Source organism: Lycorma delicatula, chromosome 6 (genome assembly GCF_047948215.1).
Source record: "Lycorma delicatula isolate Av1 chromosome 6, ASM4794821v1, whole genome shotgun sequence".
Classification (NCBI taxonomy): domain Eukaryota; kingdom Metazoa; phylum Arthropoda; class Insecta; order Hemiptera; family Fulgoridae; genus Lycorma; species Lycorma delicatula.
The window spans coordinates 131696392-131716196 of NC_134460.1; the positions used below are offsets into that span (position 1 = coordinate 131696392).

General features: G+C 30.8%; 1 protein-coding gene across 2 annotated transcripts in view; it reads left to right on the forward strand.

Annotated features, from left to right (window-relative positions):
* The first annotated feature begins 9318 nt into the window (after positions 1-9318).
* Positions 9319-19805, forward strand: part of LOC142326842 (CYFIP-related Rac1 interactor B) — a 57238-nt gene continuing 46751 nt past the window's right edge. For both annotated transcript variants that reach the window (XM_075369579.1, XM_075369576.1), the window contains exon 1: positions 9319-9618. The gene's annotated coding sequence lies outside the window, so the exon portion shown is untranslated. The remainder of the gene's footprint in view (positions 9619-19805) is intronic.

Genomic DNA, 19805 nt, shown 5'->3' on the forward strand with positions numbered 1-19805 from the left:
CTATTCCAGGATGCCTTAGTATGTGGCCTATAAGTCTGTCTCTTCTTTTAACTATAATTTTCCAAATGCTTCTTTCTTCATCTATTTGCCGCAATACCTCTTCATTTGTCACTTTATCCACCCATCTGATTTTTAACATTCTCCTATAGCACCACATTTCAAAAGCTTCTAACCTTTTCTTCTCAGATACTCCGATCATCCAAGTTTCACTTCCATATAAAGCGTCACTCCAAACATACACTTTCAAAAATCTTTTCCTGACATTTAAATTAATTTTTGATGTAAACAAATTATATTTCTTACTGAAGGCTCGTTTAGCTTGTGCTATTCGGCTATTTTATATCGCTATATGTGCTTATATGTGCTATTTTATATCGCTCCTGCTTCGTCCATCTTTAGTAATTCTACTTCCCAAATAACAAAATTCTTCTACCTCCATAATCTTTTCTCCTCCTATTTTCACATTCAGTGGTCCATCTTTGTTATTTCTACTACATTTCATTACTTTTGTTTTGTTCTTGTTTATTTTCATGCGATAGTTTTTGCGTAGGACTTCATTTATGCCGTTCATTGTTTCTTCTAAATCCTTTTTACTCTCGGCTAGAATTACTATATCATCAGCAAATCGTAGCATCTTTATCTTTTCACCTTGTACTGTTACTCCGAATCTAAATTGTTCTTTAACATCATTAATTGCTAGTTCCATGTAAAGATTAAAAAGTAACGGAGACAGGGAACACCCTTGTCGGACTCCCTTTCTTATTACGGCTTCTTTCAAATGTTCTTCAATTGTTACTGTTGCTGTTTGGTTCCTATACATGTTAGCAATTGTTCTTCTATCTCTGTATTTGAACCCTAATTTTTTTAAAATGCTGAACATTTTATTCCAGTCTGAATGCCTTTTCTAGGTCTATAAACGCCAAGTATGTTGGTTTGTTTTTCTTTAATCTTCCTTCTACTATTAATCTAATTCCCCTTTTTCATAAATATTACACACCAGTTTGTATAATCTATCAATCGCTTCCTCACCTGCTCTGCGCAGTAATTCTACAGGTATTCCGTCTATTCCAGGAGCCTTTCTGCCATTTAAATCTTTTAATGCTCTCTTAAATTCAGATCTCAGTATTGTTTCTCCCATTTCATCCTCCTCAACTTCCTCTTCTTCCTCTATAACACCATTTTCTAATTCATTTCCTCCGTATAACTCTTCAATATATTCCACCCATCTATCGACTTTACCTTTCGTATTATATATTGGTTTAACACATATCTTTGTTTAACACATTGTTAGATTTTAATTTATGTACCCCAAAATTTTCCTTAACTTTGCTGTATGCTCCGTCTATTTTACCAATGTTCATTTCTCTTTCCACTTCTGAACACTTTTCTTTAATCCACTCTTCTTTCGCCTGTTTACACTTCCTGTTTATAGCATTTCTTAATTGCTGATAGTTCCTTTTACTTTCTTCATCACTAGCATTCTTATATTTTCTACGTTCATCCATCAGCTGCAATATATCGTCTGAAATCCAAGATTTTCTACCAGTTCTCCTTGTTCTACTTAAGTTCACTACTCTGATTTAAGAATTTCCTTTTTAACATTCTTCCATTCTTCTTCTACATTCCCTACCTTATCTTTTTTATTCAGTCCTCTTGCGATGTCCTCTTCAAAAATCTTCTTTACCTCCTCTTCCTCAAGCTTCTCTAAATTCCACCGATTCATCTGACACCTTTTCTTTAGGTTTTTAAACCCCAATCTACATTTCATTATCACCAAATTATGGTCGCTGTCAATGTCTGCTCCAGGGTAAGTTTTGCAGTCAACGAATTGATTTCTAAATCTTTGCTTAACCATGATATAATCTATCTGATACCTTGCAGTATCGCCTGGCTTTTTCCAAGTGTATATTCTTCTATTATGATTTTTAAATTGGGTGTTGGCAATTACTAAATTATACTTCGTGCAAAACTCTATAAGTCGGTCCCCTCTTTCATTCCTTTTGCCCAGCCCGTATTCACCCACTATATTTCCTTCCTTGCCTTTTCCAATGCTTGCATTCCAATCTCCAACTATTATTAAATTTTTATCTCCTTTTACGTGTTTAATTTCTTCATCAATCTCTTCGTATACACACTCTACCTCATCATCATCATGGGCGCTTGTAGGCATATAGACGTTAACAATCGTTGTCGGTTTAGGTTTGGATTTTATTCTTATTACAATGACTCTATCGCTATGCGTCTTGAAATACTCCACTTTTATCAGTTTTAAACTGATATTTTTAAACTGAAGAACTTCAATTTCACTTCTTAGAATGCAATTACTTTGATTAGAAAAATGGTTAAGTATGTGATTACAAAATCATTAAATATTTATAAATATTTTTCTTATAAATCTTCATAAGAGCACCATCACAAAATACAGATTAATTATAAAATAAAAATACATGTGATTAAAGTACATGTTAGTTACTTAAAATACAAGTACTTGAAATAATAATAAGGTAAATACATGTAGGTACAAAATAAAAATTTAAAAAACTACAAAACAAATCACAATTCAAAAAGCATTAATGAAAATTATTTTGGGGTATATTTATGTATACGTTGAACGATAATGTAGAAAATTTCGATAAAAATCTTTGAATTAGTATTATTTAAAATTTCTAACACAAAATTATATTGGTTGATAAAAGAAAGTATTTTGAATTTATTATAAATAAATTAGTGGGAAGATCTTTTTAACGGTTCAGTAATTGATTAAAAATGGCAATGGAATCATAAGTTCCTTTATCGTAAGCCAAAGCATTGCTTTGAGTTACACGAAAATAATTTTACCGTTTGATGTGAAAGAGGATTTGTTTTTCTTTTAAGTATTACGAAACTATTCATTTTAGCAAAGGTGATACATTCATAAATATAAATACTGTAAGTAGAGAAGTTAATTTCTTTTCTTCTAAATATAGGTCTAGATATTGGCTAAATAATGCTTATGATTCATACTTTTATGGGGTCCAAATAATGATCTGATACCCATTTTTACATTAAAATTTATGTTGTGGAAGGAGATTTATGTACTCGTTCTTATTATATATGTATATAATTTTTTTTTTAATAATCCTTCCCCTGAGTATTATATTCATAATGTTAATATGACCCTTCTATTAAGTAAAGGTAGTTAAGATGTTAACGTATAAAAATCTGGTCACACTGTAAACTTCCCCAATAGTTTTAACTCAACATTGATTATTATTACGCCATAACAATGAGTCATCATTAGTATTACCTAATAACGTCGTTAAACAAGTCTTTGTTTTAGTATTGAAATCGGTGTAGTCTCGCTCGAAAAATTTTATGTTAAAAGATATAGCAAATATTAAATTAGTTTATATATTTAAATTTATCACTTTAAATATTAAATTATTTTTTTCTTTTTTATTTTTACTTTTTACTCACCGAATGGATAAATAAGGTGGTACATTTTTTAAACATTGTTATACGATTAACGTTAACTTTGACAATAACGCAGTTTTTTAGCATTTTAATTATGTAGCACGTATGTTTTGCGCGTGGTTGTGCAATTATAATTGTGCGTGCAAAAAAATAATGCGTATGTAATATCAAGATTTTTACATGCACGTACGTGTTAATGTTTAATCTATTTACATATATGCATGCGTGCAGCTGTTAGTGCTGGAAATGTATATACGCGCATGCGTATGTATGTATGTACTTTTCCGTTTATTTTCAAGTAAGGTCATAGTGGTTAGATAACCGACTTCTGATAAACGATTTGAGTTACTACAACACGCTATTGTATATTATATTTCATAATCTCTCTCTTTCTTATTAGATCGACGTTTTACGCCCCTTTATGTTAGTATTAGCTACAGAACTGTAATACTGAGTAATCGAATAATAGAACCTCTGTTGTACATAATGGAAAAACTAGTGTAACAATTTTTTTATGAGTGTTAGGTCACACTACAATACTGTCAAAGCAGTTCTAGTTATTTTACTGTACTCTATTTTACTGCTTTATTTGTATTATATTATACTTTAATATTTCGTTTAATTTCTAATGAAATAGAAATTTTTTACAGTAAAATAAAATCGTTCTCCCATATTTCATCATTTAAATCTTAATATTTTTTATTTAACCTAAATAGAACAAAAAATAATTAATTATTTGAAGTAAACGGAATAATTTAATTTTTCTGAATAAAATCCTCATATTTAATGTGTTTTTTTCTGATTTTCTATATCTTTTAACTTAATTAAATTTTACGCAGCCAAATAATATTACGTACAGTTCATTTACTATAAAAAAAATACATTAATTCTTTTAGGAATATATATTTCCAGCGTTTCAGACTTATGGTTTAACTCATTGATTCCTAAAGTGGTCCAGGTGGACCCCCAGGGGTCCACGGGAGACTCGACGGGGGTCTACGTTGGCGTGACAAAAAAATGGGGGTTCACAATTCGTAAGCGAAATTGGAGGAAATATGGTAGAAATGTAGCTGCAGGGGATCCACCGGAACCAGCAAAATTTTGAAAGTGGTGTATGAGAAAAATAAGTTTGGGAACCTCTGGTTTAACTGAAGAATATTACAAGACAACCGTTTCCCAAATTTTCAATTTGTAGTGTTAGTCGTCAACTAAACATTCCTAAAACACTGTCCATGATGTTGTTCGCAAGCGATTGAAATCTTATGCTTTTAAACTGTAGCTACTCCATGAAACCTAACGAAAGGTTCAATTTCTAACAACCGCATTCATTTCTGCTAATGAAAACTGGTAGGAGCGCATTTTATTTTCTGATGAAGCAACATTTCATGTTCATGGAGCCGAGAATAGCCATAATTGTCGAGTGTGGAGCTTAGAAAATCCAAATGAATCGGTTAAATTCATCCAAAAATGAATTTTGGTGTGTTATCACGTACAATCGAATTTTTGGGCTATTATTTTTTTTCCATGAGCAGAGTATTATAGGCACAGCGTAGTCAGATATGTTGAAGAACTTTGTGTTTCCGCAGATTGAAAATACTCGTACGGAGGACCTAATTTTCCAAAAGAATGAAAGCCCCCCCCCCCCCCGTATCATGCAGAAGTTGCGCGGACTGCCCTTAACGACCGGTTCCCAGAAGGGGCCGGATAGGCAGAGAAACTTCCATCGTAGTCTCGATTTGACGCCGATGATTTACATTATTTTTAATCTATGTAAAATACATCGTATATCAAGAAAAATCCATTCACTCGTAAAAAATAATAACAGCAGCTTTGGAAGCGATTCTTGCAGACATGTTTGCCAGAGTTTGGAATGAGGTGGATTATCGGTTTGACATTTGCAAAGCTGTAAATGGTGCTCATATTGAGTCACATTTAAAGGTGAAAAACTTTACACTTTGTAGATTCATGTAACAAAACACATACGTTTGTAATTATAAATGTAATAATAAAGTAAATTTAATTTAAAACCGCGAAATTGTTTTTCGGACACCCGGTATTTATTAACGGGTTCGTTCTAAAACTTAATTTTTCAATACTTTTCAGAAGCTTCAAATTAGGCAAAATATATTTCGCCAGTCCTTCGTGACGGCTAAGCTATCTGAATTTCAACTTTGGGTGTGAGTGTAACTAAGAGAGGTAGTCATCCACGAAAGTCTTCTAGAAGAGAAATCTCCATAAATTCATCTCGTACCATGTTCAAGAATAAAAAGCCCAAAACTTTGAACTTATGGGAAATTATGTCTTTTCTTATTTCCCTTGTAATCCTGTCATAGGATCTGGTTATTCTTGAGAATTGATATGACATTTTCAGAAGGGACTACTTACTCGTATTAGGTTATTTACAGCCATTAAAATCAAACATATTGATTAAATAATTTAGCTAGGACAAGCGTTTGATTGTCACGAGAATCTAATTAAAAGATTAGGAGTTAGCATGTAATGAAGGATTTTTTTTAATGGGAGTTAATATGAATCCAACGACGATCTGAATTCATTAAAAAATATTTTTATCGAATAAAATATGAATGTAAGAATCAACCAACTATCTTCTGAAATTATATGAAAATACATATCTTGAAGATATTTTCTGAGTTATTATGAAGTCCCTTCATTGATAATATTGAAAATAGTACTGTTGTTGATGGTGTCTTCTTTTGAAAAGGTTAGACTATTTCCTCAATGTGTGGTTAACTTGTACATTAGATCTTTTTTATAAAATTTACGTTTCAAAATGACGGTTGCTTATCTTCTTTCTTAAACATCGATAATTTAGATGAAGTGAAAGTATCCATCGTAAATGACCAACTACTAATAAATGGTTTGCCCTCGACTCTTGATGCAATATACTCTTAATGTCGGGCGTCGTCCACCATATTTTAGTCCATCTTTCAATATCTATGCATTAGATACTTCACTGTTTTACGTTTTAATCTATCTCAACAACATTAACGTTTCTCTTTGAGATTTCTTTCCTATTATTGTACAGGATTGTGCTTTTCTCAGTACACTATTAAACTCTTAATCTTACTTTAATTTTCGATGAACTTATTTTTATGGTTTTCTCTTCAGCAACGTTATTTTAAAAAAGGATATATGTAAATATAAAGGAAATACGTACTTCTTCAACAGTGATCGGTAAGTAACATTAAGCTGTCCCTGAAAACGGTGCTTACGATATTACTAGTACAATAATATTATTTTTTTTGTGTTGGCTGAACCATCTGCTACCAATTAAGATCGAGAGTTTCGTTATTTACCTTATTTTACTTTCCACTTTTTTAATTTAATTTCCTTACACTACTTAATTAATTGAATTCAATTCATGATAAATGATATATATTCACAGAATGTTTCGTTGTTATGGTTCCAAATCTTTCGCATTTCAGATATTCTTAAATTTAAAAATGTTTCACTCGTACAATTTTTGTTGATTGCAGGTTAATTAATGGAATAATTAGAAAGCCTTACGGACAATACTGTTCCTAGAAATACAGAGTGTTCAAAAAGTGACCCAAACTTATGGAAGAATGTTTCCTTCTTTTCTTGCATGTTTAATTGAAGAAAAATGGATTACACAATGCAGCAGAGAATATTCATTGTCTCCCAACACATTAGATGTGCCTGTTATGCCCAGACCCAGAATGTCTTCACAGAAAAGTAAGGTGTGAACGTACCAAACAAGTCCTTCATCAAGCAGCTGTACAAGTTCCAGGAGAGGGTATGTGGCAGATGTAGCCAGAAGTGTTCGTGTTCTAACGAATGTGCTAACACCAGAAATGTTGATCTACATGCAAGCTTCATATTCTGTTAGTCTCATGAAGTCTGTGTGACGCCTGTCTAGCCAGTCTACTCTCTCCGTTGATGGTGGCCTCACGGCGTTGCGCAAGTGTTTAAAGGTGTATCCGTACAGGATTTGTGTTGTTCACTAGTTGTTACCTGTAGACACCGGAAAACATGTACCTTTCTGTCAGACGTTCATGACATCTGTAACGCCAGATGGGGAAGAACTCGATGACTGGTTTTGGTTTGACGAGGCACGGTTTCACCTTGATGGATACGTGAATGCACAGAATTCACGCATTTTGTGTTCGGAAAATCCGCATCAGCTGCACGGGCAAAAAGGGGCTGTTTGGTGTGCAATGCCACGTAGGCGAATCTTCGTGACATTGTTTCATGGCAAAGTGAACAGTGAGCGCTACATACAGATGGTGCAACAATTTCTACTATCGGCTAAAGTACACGTGGTTTCAGCAGGACAATCCTACGGCTCATACAGCCAACAACACTATGACTTTCTTGGATCAGTGGTTTCATGGACAAGTGATTTCGAATGGGTTGTGGCCTCCTCGGACTCCTGATTTATCCCCTCCTGTCCTTTTTGTCTTGTAGGGATGCCTTAAGGATGCTACTTACAAAAATCATCCTCACAGTATTCTCGAATTACCCACCGAGTTGGTCTAGTGGTGAACGCGTCTTCCCAAATCAGCTGATTTGGAAGTCGAGAGTTCCACCGTTCAAGTCCTAGTAAAGCCAGTTATTTTTACACGGATTTGAATACTAGATCTTGGATACCGGTGTTCTTTGGCGGTTGGGTTTCAATTAACCACACATCTCAGGAATTGTCGAACTGAGAGTGTACAAGACTACACTTCATTTACACTCATACATATCATCCTCATTCATCCTCTGAAGAATTATCTAAACGGTAGTTACCGGAGGCTAAACAGGAAAAAGAAACGAAAGTATTCTCGAATTGCAGAGCGGAATTGAATGATGCGTCGCTGCAAATCCTCAACGAAGTTACAACATGTGTTTAAGAACATGCAATGTCGTATTCAATTACGTGAATCGCATAATGGAGTTAACTTTCAACTACTATTTTAACTTATACTTTTTCTCATAAGGTTGCGTCACTTTTTGAACACTCCGTATAATAAATTACAACCTTATTCTGCTCATTTGAACGAGCGGTAACCTCCACATTCTGTGTAGTATTTGAATACTTTATTGAATTTTCTTTATTCAAAGTGTCTTCAATCTGAAAACTTCGTACTGTTTCATCATGTCACCTTTTGCCCCTTTGTGATTAAAAAAAACTATCACATTTCCCGTAATTGAAATAGTTATAGAATTAAGGTTAATTGCTTAATTTTTAATTTTTTAATTTACAATAAATTATTGGAAGGTATAGAATGAAATTTAAAATATTTATCAGAATAATTATCACCTGTGTATATAATATTCATTAAATTTGATCTTTTTTTACTTATATAATTATTTAAATTGTAAAGATTTACATTAGAATTAATATTTTTTTCTTTTTGTATAATTTAATATTTTTCCTGATATATGTACAGGAAACCGCAGAAAATCTTAACCAGTATTTTTACGATAACCAACCTTTTAAACTGACTAATCAAGATTTTTTTTACAAAATTATTCTCATTTCTATTGAGTGTATATATTTATATTATTTATTTATTATTAATAAAAATGAAATAAAAAGAAGTTATGAATACACAAATGAAATAAAAACAGTAAGGATTTTTTTTAAATTTATATCATTTCTAAACTAAAGAAAATTTGTGGTAATAATGACGAGATGAGAATTGAATAGGCCTTACTGCTTTCAGCATACAATAACGTTCTATGTTTAGGTTTATAATACAGATGATAAAAACGTAGGGCGGTAACTGTTGTGGGTGGTACATAAATGAAGATGGGTAATGACGCGACGGGGTAGTGTGCATGTGCAGGCAAAGGACGTGGCAATTGTTTGTATGTGTGTGTTGGGAGGGGGGAAGAAAGAGTGAATGTATTTTGCTCTGGCCGTGTCGTCTACCGCTAGATGTGTTTTAGACCGCCTCCGTGTGACTGGAAGTGAATTAAAATACTGTAGCAAGCTGTGGTATATTGTAGAGTGAACTTTGTGAAGGGTTTTAGACGGAAATAGCGAATGAGAACAACAGTGACAGTGAAAGTGTCGTCAGTTACTGTAAAACGTACGATCAACTGAAAATCTATTTAATCTTTAACCTTGTTATTCTTTTTTTTTATTTAAAGTCACTCAAGTAAAAAAAAAGGAAAAAAAGGAATTACCATCAGGTGGGGTATCAGTTAATTTCTTTTTATATATTATTAAAATATTATGTATACATTTATCAACGTATAGTAGTGAATATAACGAAAACTCATTTTATGAGTTTTCTACATATTTGTCATCAATCATTTTTTTATAGATATACTGCGCTTATCCATTCTATTTATTCTTTTTATTAATTTTTTTTCATTTCGTATTCTCTACATCCTAGTTATACGCCTCATTCAATAAAAATTTTGTCTCCGCTTACAGGTGGTTTAAATATTCGTATTTACACAATGATTATTAATTTATACCAACGCAATATTAAATTTGGGCCTGTGTTCAAATTTACGTACAATCGTGTTATAATTTTATCGATGACTTTTACACTTTATAATAATAGTAAAAAAAAAATTAAACTGATTTTATTAATTCCATAATTATTATTATTTCAAAATATGCGATCTCATTACGGAAAGTTTATTCGAAAAATTGAAGGAAAAGTAGTTTTAACCCGTTTCACTTCGATATTATTTGTGTGAAACGGGAGTAAGGTAATTAAGAATATAATTTTTTAAAGTGATAAACATCTTTTATTTGCTTTAAAATAAAATTTCTACTAACAAAACACCAACATTTTTTTTTAAAATTCCTTTCTGACGTTCTTATAAATATAATTTACACATATTTCAATATTCTAATTAAATTTTATTGTAAAGGGAGGTTTGCACTGTAAAACAATATATGTTATAAAAAATTTTCAAAAAAAAACTGGTTTTTGGTCAATCATGTCTACGCACGATAGATAAGTAACGATAACAAAATAATGTTGCAATATAGCTAAATAATGATAAACTTCACAGAAACACTGACAAAAATCAGCTGTATTAAAGCAATATTTACCGTTTAGCTTTGTTAGAATAACATTGCGAGTAAAAAGATTGTTAGCACAAACCTTTTTACTTAATCATCTATAGTAAGATAAAACGGTCCTGTAACAAAAAACATATTTTAAAACAAGATTTTCCTTCGAGTTTTATTCACACTGGATTGGTAAATATAAAGCATGTTTTTAAGTTCTCTTTCGGATTTGTTTTAAAACAAATTTTTTTATTACATGTTATGCGTGTAAGGCCTCTCTTAATGATCTAAACTAAAGAGTGGTATCAATGAAACAACCGTGTATAAATAAAATTACAACAATTATCACTTTGTTAACTTCTTTAAGTAAACAAAACAGTATAAATTAATTAAAAAAAAAAAAAAAAAAATGTATAACTAATTTGTATTTTACACATTTTTAATTTAGGTAAAGCACAGATAATCGCTCCTACGAAGTTCCTCGGTGTCGATCCCCGATAGTCTAGTTAACAAAAGAGTTGAATTGTTATAATCTTATAAGTGCTAGTAATAAAATAATTGTAATATACACCAAATTAAAACCAGATTTTATTTTATTTTATTAAGATTTCCTTTACACAGAAGATAATCGGTTAGATTTAAAAAAAAAAAAAAAAAATTGATAGATTTTTACTTTTTTTTTAATTAATAAATTTTCAGCTTTATAACTTCAATAAAATAATTCTTTAAATTTGTAGCTAAAATATAATATCTTAACCAAATTTCATGTTGTTCATATTCTTAAGCGACAGTGTACTTTATGTATATATGTTTTTTTTAAATGGAAAAGGAATGATCTTTTCATCCCCAAAAATCGTACTGAAATAGTTGTTTCTAACAAAAGTAGAATTTTATAATAAAAATTCAGAAATGATTATAAATTCATAAGCAAAGTTGAAGTTGAAAATTAGATTGAAATTAATGAAAATAGAGAAATTCCATTTAAAATTTTTTAATCAAACGAGTCGCTATGGTGTTTTGGCTAGGTCTTGATGTAGGTATGGTGTGGTGTTTGTGTATGTGCGTGCTGGTCTACTCTACATAATGTAGTTTCTGCCCAACGGTAAAAAATATTAAGAACAGCATTTATAAACCCATAATCATACTGATTCTATTTATTAAAATGATTTTATTAAAATATTGCACAGAATAATTCTATTATTATTGCTTTTATTTAATTAATTATAATTAGTTGGTTTATTTAATAGAATTTAAATATAATTTAACAGTGAAATAATATAATATCTTAAAAAGATTAAATCCCAAAATAATATAAAATGTATATGTATTTAAAGAACATGTCCTGATTGACTGACTGATTCATCAACGCCCAATAAAAATCACTGAAGATAAATTGATGAAAATTTGCATATATGTTCTTCTTACGCTGTAAGTGCATACTAAGAAAGAAGTTTTGGAAATTCTGAGTTTAAAGAGTTAAAATGGGGTAAAAATGAAATTTACTATTTTTTTTAATTTCTCGGCAACAAATGAAGAAATCAGCTTGATTTATACTTTGTGTAATCTTATATATATATATATATAAAAGATATAATAGATATATAAATATCTATCTAAATCTTATATCTAAAACCCTATTTGTAGATTTATCGAATTTCGATCTTGAAAGGTTAAACATTTTGAACAATGATGGTAAATTTTCCCCATTTGGTTCTACACTCAACGAGATATTCACTAGAGTTGGGCTTGAAAATACTCTTCATATAAATATCTAAAAACCATTTTCGGGTATGTTTGAATTTCGATTTTTTAACGGTGCGACAGTTTACAGTTTAAGGGTGGCTTAACCAACACAGCTACTGCCACTGTTACTGTACACATATGGGCCGCGACTAGCTGCACCTGCCTCCGGTTACTTGACTAAAAAACATTTAAAAACTTTGACCTAGACGAGAAAATCAAGTAACCATATATTCCGCGAGAGAAGCCGCGATGGGGATGCTACTGTATATATTTGTCTAGCCAGGAGACACGGGGATCTATCCCAGGGCCGCAGAGCTCGGTTTGCTCGCCATTACCGTCTAGCCAGAGGGCTCCGCTCTCTGGACTCCCGCAGTGTTCGTTACTCTCATACTTGCGAGAATAATACTGATAAATAACAATTAAAGGCTTCATAGAAACCTTAAAAGAAAGTTAATTACAAAAGAAAGAATAGAAGTAAATGTGGTAACTAAAGTACACACACTTTTGATGATGAAAATTCGTAAATTATTTCTGTTGCCATGGTGAGAGAAATGTAATAATGAAGTAAAAGGATTAATCTTCTTTTTTCTTTAATGAATATTTTTGATTCACAAATTCACTTTTAAGGGGGCTTAGGGCCTTGGACTATGGCTTAAATCCTTCCTTGGGATTACACGAATATATTCTGCAAATTTGAAAGCAATCGGTGGGTTGGTTTTCGAGTGATGCTGTTATAAACAAACCCACTGACAGACAAATTTTCGGCTTTCTATGTAAAATGTATACATATAAAACTATAAATGAAAATTTGTTTTCTTTAATAACTAGTTAAAAAAATCAGCCACTTTTTGATATGTTTTGTTTTTAATAAACATCAAAATTCTTACGTTTATATTAGTTTCTATGGACTTTATTCATACCATTTCACTGAGAACCAAATTCTCTACTAGTTTTGTTTAAAACTTGTATGTGTTTTTCCCGTTTAACAACGTTATTTATGCCAAAGAAAAGTAGTGTGTTTTTCGACCCAATTCTTTTGTCTTTTTCCCCAGATTTCTCGAAAACTATAAAAATCATTGTTTTAGGACAAGTTTTTTTCTTCATTTTTTCAGGTTGGATTTTGTATAAAACTACTAATTTACCATTTACTTTGGGTCCCAAGAATTATAGTCTGACTTAATTTTACCGAAGATGCAGAAATAAGGGCAAGATCTTTCGCAGCCGACACTGGCTAACGAAGCGTTTCCGAACCTACGTTTATATTATTTTTCTTCTTTATTTTCACTAACGGAACGTGTCCTGAAAATTTATTATATTTTTTTGAATCACCTGAAAAAAAAAAAAAAAATATATATATATATATATATATATAATAAATTATAACTTCTAGGTTGGTTGTTAAAATAACAACAGCATAAAATATTCAGATCCAAATAAGTCACTATGCAAAATAATAAAAATAAATATAAATATGCAGATCAAATATTTAATCACGAACATTCCATTTTATAATTCTTGAGGTAAAAACAACCATTTTACAATATTATGATATTATTACTTAAATAAAACAGATTACAAAACAATAATACAACGTTTCGCCTGCAATGCGAGCTTTATCAGTGCAAAAATAAAAAAAGTGATTAAGTCTCCGAGCAAAAACTGATAAGTCACCGAGCAATATGTTTGTTGATTTTAAGGCACTTTATAAAACCTAGCATTGAAGACGAAATGTTTTATTTTAAATAATAATATCATAATATTGTAAAATGGTTGTTTTTACTGAAGAATTATAATGTGAAATATTTGTAATCTTAATATTTTACCTGCGTTTTTATATTTATTTCTATTATTTGCGTAGTGTCTTATTTGGATCTGAATATTTTGTGATCTTGTTTTATATATATATATATATATCAAAATATTTCAGAAACACAAAATACTCAGTATATACATACGCGCGCGCGCGCGGAGAAAAACCTTTTGTCTATATTGAAGGGCCGTTAAAACCTGGGAAAAGTGATCACTTTAGGGACGTGTCAGTACTAATATAGACGACGTACGAGTAAAATATATACCATTTTTAAAGGAACTGCCATTTTTCAACTATTATTCTTATTAGTTCTCATGTTTTCATGATAAATTCTTCAAATTATGTTTTATCAATAGTGAAATTACTCAATATAATATATAAAGGAAGCGTAAAATCTTTAAACTTTTCGACCAGAACTAAGAAAAGTACGTTAGAGAAATAAAGTAATTTATCAGGTACGTCACGTTAGACATTGTCAGATTCTAATGTATGTCTATTATGCGTAGATAACAGATATAAAATTATAATTCTTTTTATACCTCGTTCGAATTACTTTAAATTATTTCGTTCTAGAAGTTTAATTTTTGGTTGAAGTTGGGATTACAATTTATTATTTGCAAATAGGTATGATTTTACATTATTTTGTATTTCACGTAATTAATGGATTCTAAACGGCTAAAAAAATTAATCCCACTTTATTAAATACGTGAGCCTCCACACAAATGTTTGTTTCATACAAAGGATAATATTCAAGGTATAATAGAAATAATAACGTATTATAATAATAATAATAGTAATGTTCTGATTGCTTATCGATGAATCATGGCAGTATTGAGGAAATCAAAATAAAATGAAGTTAATTTAAAAACAATATTCAACGAAAATATGTTATGAAAAAAGAATTATTAATTAATATTACCATTTCAAACAAATAATGGTTGTAATATGTACAAAAATGTATCTCTCGACGTTACAAAATATATATTTTTCGGTAAATTAATGTGGTTTTATTATTTATAGAAACTACTCACTAAAATCTTTGTTAACATCTAAAAAAAATTTAAAAATATATTGTTCTAAAGATTACGAGTAACTGTTTATTATCGTAGAGTGTTGATGTTTTTTTTTGCGTAGGCTGTTACGCATTTACACAGTGAACTAGATTTTATTTTACACGTAAACAATCGTCGGAATTTACACAAATATCTGTTTAAATACCTTTTTCAATTTCCTTGGAAAATATAGTTATCATTTTATAAACAGACATGTTTTAGAATTTTTATTTGAAAACTCTGCACTATCGTTAATAAATGGTTTCTAGTTGTTAACTGGAAGTCTTTTTATTAAAGAAACTTTATTAATGAAATAATCACCTTACAACATAAATTTAACGAAGTTAAAAAAGAAAATCCTTATTTACGTATCTTAACAATATAAATTAATTAGGATAATTTTATCGATTAATTTCAGTAGTAAAAAGAACTGTAAAATCTCCAATATCCAGGTTTTTTAATATAGTCGTATTTTAATATTTTAATCAGTCAATCGTGTATTCCTTCTGGCAGATCTTAATACATTTTTATCACCTGATAAAAATGTTGTTCCATTTTTCTTCTCTCCATCTACAATTTTCAATTGTTGTATTCAGCAACATTCCCTTTTTACCAATTGTCCTACAAATTCATCTTTCTACTTCTTATATTTTTAAACATTTCCTTCCTTCGTAGCACTTTACTTTATTCTCCCATTTTACAGATTCCATTTTCGCCATATTCACATTTCAAGTGACTCTAATCTTCTTTCTTAATAAAATAACGCAAAAGAGAACTGGCGTCATATTTAACATTACTATTTTTACTTTCCCGTCTAACACTATAGCTCTAAAAGATAAAAGTAATTTGGTGTGCTTTAAAGGATTGAAAACTCATTTTGTTTGTTATTTTTTATTTTACTTTCCTGTCTAAATAGCCTTATAGCTTTAAAGGGAAAATACTGTAATCGGTCCAATTTGGGCAAATGCGGTTTTCACTGGATCTTGACGTTTTGATACCTACGGAACCCAAAAAACCGGATGGAAATTATCCGGATATTAATGTTGTATGTACGTGTATGTGTATTCGGTGTTGGTCTCTAAATCTCCAGAACTACTGGACCGATTTTGACCAAACTTCTTCAGATTACTTCTATATATTGGGCATTGATGCCATTAAATTTTCGACTTAAAAAATCAAGGTGGTGAGGCCGTAGAGGAAGGTCACCCTCAGTATCTCGAAATTTCGAGATACAAATTTCATTTGTTAACGACTAAAAAAAACAATATTTGCAAAAAAAAAAATTCTGCAAAATCGCATCCTCACCTCAAAAATGGTCTAAATTACAGCTATGTTGTGATGTCACAGGTGAGCGGTAGAATTAAATAAATGAATAATATTTAAAGTGTAAAAAAGTAACGCGGTTTGGCTGGGGTCTCGAACTCGATCGCCCCCCCCCCCCCCGGTGCGTTAAGCCTCGCGGCTACATCAGTATTGCGATCATACACGCGAAATTTGTTTTATGTAAGTTATGAAATTACATTAGTTTAGTTAGTGCCGACTGTCGACACTAGTACCGCCACATCCGCGCGAATCAGTTACGGTATCCGCGTCCGCTTTATTTAGAATCATTGAATTAAATAAACGAACAAATATTATAATTAATTAAAATGATAAATATTTTAAATTAAGTTGTGTGTATAAGCCGTGCATCAGAAACAACTGTGTTGTAAGCTTTTTTAAACATATATATAAATGTTAATAACAGGATTATAACAGCTTAAAATTAGATGTCTTGTTTCTTTAATCAGACTAGCGGTAAGCTTTGACTACATAGTAAGGCTTTATTATTAATTAATGATTATTCTCAAATAATATTGATAATTATCAATATTAAATCCGGTTTTTTTACGAATATATAATTTTTTAAAAGAATATTTTATGTGCTTTAATAACTAACTTTCTAATTAAGTAAAATTACAAAATGCATATTTTATCATTTTATTTAAAAATGCGTTAGATACTATCAACATTTAACCGGCTTATCAAGTTATATCCTGAGTAACTACCAGCAGAATATTGTTCATAACTGAAAATATATGTCGCTTTCAGAAGAAAAATGAAGGTTCTCCTTAGTTTATAACCTTTATATTTTTTAAGGACGAAAAAACTATTCAAAAAAGTATTTTACATTTTCATGGTGTATTTAGTTAGGTTTTTCCATAAAAGTTTTCCTATTTGTTTTCTTCGGGAAAAGCAAACAAAAACTTTCCAGTTTGCTAAGAGTTTTATGATTCTAACGGTGATGATGTTTGATTCCAAAATAATAAAACCTTCTCACTGTAAACTGATTCAGCTTTTTGGTTGTATATTTCAGGCTTCTATAATATACCGTAATGCAGGAGATGTGATCTATAATGTAGACGATTTATCAAGCAGTCTTCTCCGGGATCTGAGCATTTACTCTTAGAGCATTCAGATTTCTGGTTGTGTATTTCAGGCTTCTATATTACAGTAGTACAGGTGCTTTATTCTATAGAAACTCAGTAAGGAAAGTAACGTGCTTTAGCGTTACCTTCTTCATTGAACCAAATATACGGTTACATATCAGCAAGCCTAGTCTACCGAAATGTAGGTGATATTCAGTGAAGATGTCGCTAACAACCATGTTATTTAAATAACAGTGATAGTGTAATAATAATTTATTATTTACCTTCAAGGCTTATAACGAAGAAGTGATACTTTTATTTTGTTTACCACAGGTACTGGTTGTATAGTGAATCTAATTACTTTCAGAGAAAGTAACTCTGACAGGTCTCTCTTGTATTTCAATTACTTTACACGAATTACAGTCATAATAAAGACTGGGGCAAATAGTGTAAAGCAACAGATTAATGTATCCTTTTTTTAAACAATACATTGATTTACATCATTTAACTTATCATGCATTCAATGTGGAGTGCTTGGAGTGCATTCTGAGGAGTGCTTCAACTCCTCAATAGCAGAATGTAAGATACTGCTATATTTTTATAGCCGTGTAAAATAAAGTTTTAACAAAATAAAAACGTTAAGGTTTTAATTAAACGGTGTTCAGTATTTATTTATATTTTTACAGGTATAATACTTTTAAAATTTTATTTTATTTATGCACCATATATCTAAATCGTGAAGCTAAACTGATCTATATGTAGAATTAGTGAGAGTGGTTTGCCACTAAGTAAGGAGATAGCGAATAATTAAAGAAACAAAAATGTTTTATCTGCGGTTTCCTATTGAATATTATCAGTTAAAATATAACAACGACATCGGTAGATCTCAGCTTTTCTATGTAAAGTATGTATTCCAATATAAATAATATTATGCTTGTTCAAAATTATATTATACTTTTATATATATATATATATATATATATATATATATATATATATATATATATACACTTGTTCAAAAAACTTATTTTCGAATAATTTATCGGTTCTTCCGGTGAGGTAGTTCAGCAATTCTCCACATTACCAATAATACTTGAAAACGCGAGTCTTATTTCGAAAGCGGACACATTCCTTAATTTTAATTTTATTAATTACTAATATTGTTACGTAAATTATATGTAGATTACTTAATAATATACAATATTAAATTTCTTAAGTTGATTATTTGTCGTTATAGTAATTATATTTCAATCTGTTTTATTTTAACATAGATATATCGCTGGTTGTGTACAAGTCGGTGCAGTCGATTATTTCAATCATGTACTGCGTATACTGCTGTGCTAATCGTTATTTTCTTCCGACCATGGGTTTGATTGACTTAATCCGTGAGGTGCTAGTTAAACAATATGCTGTTCGTTTTTTAAGCCTAAGGGATTTTACATAATCCTAGGTTTTATATATAGAACCCACCGGGTTGGTCTAGTGGTGGACGCGTCTTCGCAAATCAGCTGATTTCGAAGTCGAGAGTTCTAAGGTTCAAATCCTAGTAAAGGCAGTTACTTTTATACGGATTTGAATATTAGATTGTGGATACCAGTGTTCTTGATAGTGGGGTTTCAATTAACCACTCATCTCAGAAATGGTCGGCTTGAGACTGTACAATACTACACTTCATTTACACTCATACGTATCATCCTCTGAAGTAATCCTGACGGTGGTTCCGGAGACTAAACAGAAAAAGAAAGGTTTTATGTATATGAGTAAGAGATATTTCATGATATCTCTTATATTTGGTTTACTGATTAGAAACATTTTGTGAGAGAAGTGTGCGGAAATGTTACTCTGTTAAGCTAGTAATAATAGGAGGGAATGAACTGAACGAGGAAATAAATGAATGGCTTTTTTCAAGGCGAAAGTAATGTGGATCGGTTTACCTTTATTAGTGAGTGTTTGAGAGAAACAAATTGTATAAATGCAGTCCTCAGTCGAACAAAAAACACGTTACTAAATGTTATAAAGAAGTGACACGGGACGAACATAACTTCGGATTGTTGGCGAGGTTATAATGATAAACTTAATCTAAAAGGTTACACACAATTTTTCTCATCAAACTTAATCAGTCGGTTTACTTTCGAGATCCAGTTACCGGAGCGCATACTAATACAGAGGAGAGTTTATGGGCAACATCATCTAAAGATGGAATTGCAAGGACTGTGATACGTCTGGTTTTAAGATAGACTACAATTTATATAAATTCATGTGGGGCCAACGTAACATCAACAGGGTTCAATCAAATTTTTTTCAGGATATCGCCCATAATAATGAATATATGTAAG